The 8,102-nt window shown below is 41.2% G+C and overlaps 1 protein-coding gene across 1 annotated transcript in view; it reads right to left on the bottom strand.

Annotated features, from left to right (window-relative positions):
• Positions 1 to 8,102, bottom strand: part of hecw1a (HECT, C2 and WW domain containing E3 ubiquitin protein ligase 1a) — a gene marked incomplete at both ends in the record, with an annotated part of 185,584 nt that overhangs the window by 23,726 nt on the left and 153,756 nt on the right.

Raw genomic sequence — 8,102 nt, 5'->3', positions numbered from 1 at the left:
TCACTATCATCTGTTGTTTGCCTAGCGAGATATGTGCAATGATAATGGATTGGAACACTATGGATACGGTATATAACAGTAACATCTGCTATCTGGGTGGCGACAATGGCTCATGAGGTAGAGCGGTCGTCTGGTAATCCTGATTAAATTCCCACTCCTCCCGGGCAGCATGTCGAAGTGTCCTTGGGCTAGACACTTTCATAGTTAAAGACAGAAGTTGAGTAGTTTATTATCTAAGATGGTAAGTGTTGTGTTCATTCATAGTTAAAGACAGTAGAGGTTGAGTACTTTCTGATGATATATCACATTCACAATCCAAGTTATATGGATTGACTTTAACCTCTTAAAGGACGACCGACTCCACTTTTTTGGAAATTAGCTTATTTAACATCTTCCCTGGAGTTAGACAAGAAGATACATACCTTTTTTGTCTCTGTGCGTGCATTTTAGCTTTGGGAATAGACGCTCCGTTAGCATAGCTTAGCTTCATCACTGGAAGTGGGGGAGGACAGTAGCCTTACAGTGCCTTACAGTGTATTGCAAGGTCTGACATTGACCAAACTTGATATGCATGACCTTGGTGGGCTCTAGGTCAACTCCTGAAAAGGGGGTCAATGTCAGACTTTGCAATCAAAGTTAGGGGGCTAATAACCCTTGCCATAATTTCAGTGCGCCCCCTAACTTTTGATTGCAAGGTCTGACATTGACCCCTTTTCAGGAGTTGACCTAGAGCCCACCAAGGTCATGCATATCAAGTTTGGTCAATGTCAGACCTTGCAATACACTGTAAGGCACTGTAAGGCTACTGTCCTCCCCACTTCCAGTGATGAAGCTAAGCTATGCTAACGGAGCGTCTATTCCCAAAGCTAAAATGCACGCACAGAGACAAAAAAGGTATGCATCTTCTTGTCTAACTCCAGGGAAGATGTTAAATAAGCTAATTTCCAAAAAAAGTGGAGTCGTCCTTTAACCTCTTAAGCCCAATCAGGCTGGTACCGGTACAAGATTTATTTCACGTCATAAATAGAGCAGTACAGTCCGTATTAAGTAATGTTGCATTTCTTTTTCAAATGTAGCCACGAGTAAAGAGCCTAACCCTATCAAAACAGCAGTCAACGTGTATTACAGGATACGAAAGTACAGGTTCATACCTTCAAAATAAGCCACCACTTGTACAAATCGGGTGGATACTTTTGTTATGAATCATGCTGATACCACACTACTTCTTCCAGAGCTACAGGTCATTGGAGTCACTGGAGCAATTTCTCTTACAATGTATAATGACTTTACCCAGAAATCAATGTACCCCCCCCCCCCCCACACACACACACACACACACACACACACACTTAACACCTTCCAGTCTGAGAGCAGCCCTGGCTTTGTTATTCTGATGACTGATCTTGTGACCCCGCTTCTATTGATTGATTGATTGAAAACTTTATTAACAGATTGCAGAATGGGTACAATACAGTACAGCTCAATACACACAATTGTTAAGGGGATGCAGACCAGAGAAAGACTTTCGTCTTGTTTACATCAGGGTCCCCCATTTTCAATTCATCAGGACATATATGACATACATGACATACAGATAGTCAGTACTGCTACATCTATACATTTATGACGTACCAGATTTGCATATACAGTACCGTTTGTGATACAGAAGGAGTCAAGAAAAGGGAGTATATACATTTGACGTAGAAACTGTACATTGGAGGAGGTTGGGTGGGGGGGGTTGGGTACATGGGATATTGACAACCATACTGGGTAATTTACATTGGAGGTGGTTGGGGGGGGGGGGCACACTGTATAAACAAGTAAAACTGTACATTGAGGGGGGGGAGGAGACACTGTACAACAAACAAAATTGTACATTGGACTATTGACAAAACCATACTAGGTAAATGACTGTACATTGGATAGCTACCTAGCTATCGTTACTGTTTAAACAAAATTACCCAGTCAACTATTCACGTTTAGTAGGCATTGTCTAACGGTATTTAGCCGGCTAGCTACCGATAGCTCCTGATATCGTTAGGTTATGACTATAACCAAGTTCTGTTAATTAGGGGTGACGCTTGGCATCACTACTGCACTCCCTCGCGTACGTGCACGCGCACCGAACAAACCCCACAAATGCACCTCCAATACCAGCACCAGTCCGACCACACCCCTCATCAGCCCACCCTCACAAGCAGGTGTGCGGTCACCCGCTCTCCTCCTTCCCAAGCCCTCACCACAAGGTGAGGTCAAGGGCTGCAGCGGCCGTCTGATGCCAAGCGTCACCCCTAATTAACAGAACTCGGTTATAGTCATAACCTAACGTTCTGTTTCATTAGGGGCTCTGCTTGGCTATCTATCCCCAGACCATCAGGATGCTCAATGACCCTATGTAACATCAACCCATCCATCTACACTCATATTGCACACACAAACACTCACCTTTTTACTGTATGAAGCACATTCTCAGGGGCACTGTAATGTACTTTATAATTTAATAAAATTTACTTTATACGTGACAAATAAAAGCAAACTTGAAACTTGTGAGATCTTATAACCAGCTAGAGGATAAAGGAAAATAGTCAAGATAGTAATCAAGATTCAAGATTTTATTATAATTTTAAATAATGTAAAAAATAGAGCTGGCTCATATTATAACATATAAATTAACAATAGCTCAGATAAATAATACCATAAAAGAGTAAACAGGTAAAATACCAAATGACTTGGCCATAATAAGGTCATTTATAGGCCTGATATTCTATATTCATATTTAAAATGGAAAAAAATTCAGTACTGTATCTACAAAAAACCCTGTAAATCATCTGCCCTTTATTAATTTGCTTTGATTTATAGTACACTTGATCTCAAGAAGGTGCTGAATGAGCTCAGTAGTAATTATTGGTGTTATTCACTGTCAAATATGGGGAAAGCAATAATAACAATCATTTATATTCTCCTTTGGTTCATTACAATTTACTCAAGCATAGTAACAGACACAATATTTCTGACCCTGGGAATACATTCCTTGAGGTCCATAGATGTCCCTAGATACCAAGAATATGGTGGCCTATAAATTACCTTATTATGGCCAAGTCATACATCTATGGATCGGAAATAAATCTGGATTTAGTACCACCAGGCGCCCGTTACAGGGCAGCAAAGTGTGAATGAAATCTACTGTAAGTACAGTTACTTTTGTATAATGTCCATAGATCCGCCATTTTTACCGGATTGCGACGCGTTTTTTTCCTAGGCGTTCACAGAAAGGTAAAGAAACAATATATGTTGTATTTTACGGAAATAACGTTGAGGTTTGTTCGACCCGTGAGATATAAACACGATTTTCACGTCAATATTTGTAAAAGAAAAATGGTTGTACTACGTTTGTATGCAGCTGGTGTGAGCTGGGAAGTGTAGTTTTATGAAATTGAGACGTACATCGAAAGCCCTGGGTCTCCTCTTTCTTAGGACTACAACGATTTCAGATTCAGATTCAGATTCAGATTACTTTATTCGCCATTTTATACAGGTACAAAATGGAACGTGATTTGACATTACAGTGCATACTTTTTCACAATTAAGAACAATACAACAGTAAATAAATAATCTTAAGTAAAGTGCAAGACAGGACAGAACAGTGAGACAACAATAAGACTGTGAAAGTGCGGTGGTTGGGGACATGGATACAGTGCAACACAAAGTTCAAGTCCAGAAGTCCATGACAGCTTCCTGTCGCCGCGTCTAAATCGTGCATTTTCCGGTGCAACGCGCAGAGATTTTTATAAGCTCATATTTAGCCAATAACACTTAAAATCATTGGTAAACAAACGTAGTGCTCAAAATATACACCTTGACTGCTGTTTTGATAGGGTTAAGGTCTTTACTCTTGGCTACAGTTGAAAAAGAACTTAATACAATATTGATCTATTTGTGACGTGAAATAAATCTCGGCCCGGTCTTAACACTTTCACGGCCAACCACGTATATATACGCGTTTGCTCGCCAACATTTCAGCGCCATAAACATATATATACGTTTTTAGATAGTTTTCTCTGTTATTCGATCTTAATAGAACCAAAAAGTGCAGTACCGGCCAAAACCTGCTAGGCGGCAGTATCGAGAATGCTTGAAACCCTGTTCCAGACCGTGTGTTACATTTAAACCCCTCCGGGTGCAGAATCTTGATTTAGGCAAGTCTAGCGGTTCACACAATCACTTAAAAAACGCGTTGAATGCCCCTCGATGGATAAGTTGTGCCACATTATGTCAATACTGGAAATCGCGATCAGACAGTTGGAATATTCTTTTTGGAATAAGCCCGATCTAAGGTAAGGAACATCTGACGTCAAATTCCAGCTTGATCCTACAAGGATTTCATACCGATCGGGCCGATCAGCGTGTGTGGTGTTCAAAACGAAAGACGTGACTGGCGATCGAAGAATAGAAAAACGATGCATTCATGATGACACATAATACCTATTATATACATTTGATTTGGGAATAGTAGCGTGTCCAGGTGAAAAACGCCAACGACTTTAGCAGAATTCACATAGCGCCCCATGATGCAGCTTTCTGGAATTAGCCGGGATCATTCTGAAACTATACAATATTCACCATGAGATAACGCGTGAATGTATTCATGAAAATTTGTTTTCTTTTTTGCATCTTGGACAGAAGATAGTTACTGTCTAATGACCAGTGTTGGGACTAACGCGTTACAAAGTAACGCGTTACAGAAACGAAGTTACTTTTTGCCGCAACTAGTACTCTAACGCATTACTTTTGAAATTCAGTAACACTACTTACGTTACTGAATGGTTCGTCACTGCGTTATTTGCGTTATATACGGCGTAGATTGATAGCGAGCGGTAGTGATTATTATTATTATCCTCATCCCCACCCGCGTAGAATGATACGAGGCGAGTCTGGCCACTGGCCAATCAGAAGTGCGCAAGAAATGCGGCTACGGAAAGAAATAGACCCTCTCTATTGTAAACAAAACAAACGCTCGCTATGAATCGACATAAAAAGAACGCAGTAACAAACTAACAAACCATTTAGCAACTACTTGGAGAGATAATTAATATACAACATGGAAACGAGATAAAGAACATGTTTGAGGCGCTGCTGGAGTCAACTGGACTAACGTAACGTTACTACATCTCAACCACCGCAGACTTTGGTGAGTCAGTGCAATGTGTTCACTGAAACTCAAGTTGATCAACGGATTTTGACTGTACGAAATCTGCCAGGGAATCTCATAATACTAATCAAACAATATAAATATAGTCCTTTCATGCACAATTGATATCCTAACTATTCTAACGTTGCAATGCTTTGATTGATATCTTAAACAACGTTGCAACTTGCAAGATGGTGAATGAATGAATGAATGAAAACTTTATTTAACAGATTGCAGAATGGGTACAATACAGTACGGCTCAATACATACAATTGTTAAGGGGATGCAGACCTGAGAAAGACGTTTGTCTTGTTTCCATCAGGGTCCCCCATTTTCAATTCATATAGACATTTATGACATACACAACATACATGACATTTATGGCATAGGGACATATAGGTATTTAGTACTGATACATTTGTGACATAAACGGTATTCAAATATACAGTACCGTTACCCCTAGCTTTGGGTAGGGCGTTCCACATTGTTGTGGCATAATTGCGAAACGTTAGTCCCTTGTTTGAGCCGAATCTGGGTTTTACATGATTTGTTGAGCTTCCTCTGGTGTAGTGGTTGTGGTATTCACTGACCTTTGGGAAGTATTTTGACATGTACATGGGTACCCCGGTCGTATAGTGTATCTTGTAGACCAGGCCCATTGCAAGTTGCTGTACTCTGTCGTCTACTCTAAGCCATCCTAGGTTGTCAAAGTGGGCAGGGGTGAGGTGGGTTCTGGGGTTCAGGTCAAGTAGTAGTCTGACCAGTTTGTTTTGTGATGTTTGTAATTTTGTTTTAAGCGCCTTTGAGGTGCTTTGGTACCATGAGGTGCAAGCATAGTCGTAGTACCCTTGAATTATAATGGTTATAATGAAACGCTCCGGCGACATCAAGGCTGTTCCTTCAACCGGCGCACTTCTTATTATATGACTCGGGACAACATTTGTTTGTGTCAGATTTGTGTTTGTATCTAGACCACATTGCTTAGCAGAGTTCGGTGATGTGAATGGAAACTGTCAAGTTGATCAACCGATTTTGAGTACTATAGGGCATGGGACTCGGGAGCAATCTTTTTTTTTTATCTTTTTTTTTTAAATAACTAAATAGTTACTTTTCACAGTAACTCATTACTTTTGGGTGTAAGTAACTAGTACAGTAACGAAGTTACTTTGAAATGAAGTAACTAGTAAAGTAACTGAGTTACTATTTTTCAGTAACTAGCACAACACTGCTAATGACCATAGTATTGTATCCATAGCTATAATATAAAATATAGATATAGCTCGGCAAACATCGTGACGCACAGTGAAAATAGGCTCTAGATAGCTGGCACTCTAGCTACGAGGATAAGGCTAATCCCTGGCGTTGAAAGTAGTTGTGTGTGTATAGTTGTTACTGATATGAGGCGAGGGCCTATAAAGAAGAGTGTGTAGAGTTGTTACTGATATGAGGCGAGGGCCTATAAAGAAGAGTGTGTAGAGTTGTTACTGATATGAGGCGAGGGCCTATAAAGAAGAGTGTGTAGAGTTGTTACTGATATGAGGCGAGGGCCTATAAAGAAGAGTGTGTAGAGTTGTTACTGATATGAGGCGAGGGCCTATAAAGAGTGTGTAGAGTTGTTACTGATATGAAGTGAGGGGTTAAAACACAAACACACAGACTGTCCAAAACATTTCTAAATGGAGTTATATGGTTCTTCAATTTTATGATTAGGAACATTTCTTTAGACAAAGACAACTGCCTAGTAACATCAAGCGGTGTCACGATTAATCGACTGAGTCAAATTAATCAATTGACAATAATTATTGATTAAAAACGACTGCATCAATGCTTCAAAACCTTTCTTTGACGTCAGTTAAATGTTTAGTCCGACAGAAATACGAAATAATAATTTCATTCAAAAGCACTAGATAAAAAGATAAATGCTCAAAAAACACCATACTCGATTCCAGTCTGCATTTATGAGAAAAATAAAATGCAAATAAAATGCAATGTAAATGTTCACATGTCTGTTTTTCTTATGAAAATGTTTCACTCAGATGCATCAATTAATCAATAAAATAATTGTTGGGATGAATCGATTACTTAAATAATCGTCAGTAGCAGCACTAGTAACGTTACAAACACGCAGTACATAAACTACGAATCATACAGCCTGAAGGCCTGATCGTGGAGAATGACCCCATCTAGCCTGTAGATGTAGGACAGTAGAGCTGGGCACAGGCTGCTCCTGGAGCTGATGACCCCATCTAGCCTGTAGATGTAGGACAGTAGAGCTGGGCACAGGCTGCTCCTGGAGCTGATGACCCCATCTAGCCTGTAGATATAGGACAGTAGAGCTGGGCACAGGCTGCTCCTGGAGCTGATGACCCCATCTAGCCTGTAGATATAGGACAGTAGAGCTGGGCACAGGCTGCTCCTGGAGCTGATGACCCCATCTAGCCTGTAGATATAGGACAGTAGAGCTGGGCACAGGCTGCTCCTGGAGCTGATGACCCCATCTAGCCTGTAGATATAGGACAGTAGAGCTGGGCACAGGCTGCTCCTGGAGCTGATGACCCCATCTAGCCTGTAGATATAGGACAGTAGAGCTGGGCACAGGCTGCTCCTGGAGCTGATGACCCCATCTAGCCTGTAGATATAGGACAGTAGAGCTGGGCACAGGCTGCTCCTGGAGCTGATGACCCCATCTAGCCTGTAGATATAGGACAGTAGAGCTGGGCACAGGCTGCTCCTGGAGCTGATGACCCCATCTAGCCTGTAGATATAGGACAGTAGAGCTGGGCACAGGCTGCTCCTGGAGCTGATGACCCCATCTAGCCTGTAGATATAGGACAGTAGAGCTGGGCACAGGCTGCTCCTGGAGCTGATGAAGGCTCCCGCTGGGCCGTGGTTTCCAGGCCACGTCTTACACAGA

The sequence above is a fragment of the Notolepis coatsorum genome, assembly GCF_963971535.1.
Source record: "Notolepis coatsorum genome assembly, chromosome: 12".
Taxonomy (NCBI): Eukaryota; Metazoa; Chordata; class Actinopteri; order Aulopiformes; family Paralepididae; genus Notolepis; species Notolepis coatsorum.
This window is presented reverse-complemented; position numbering and strand designations above follow the sequence as displayed.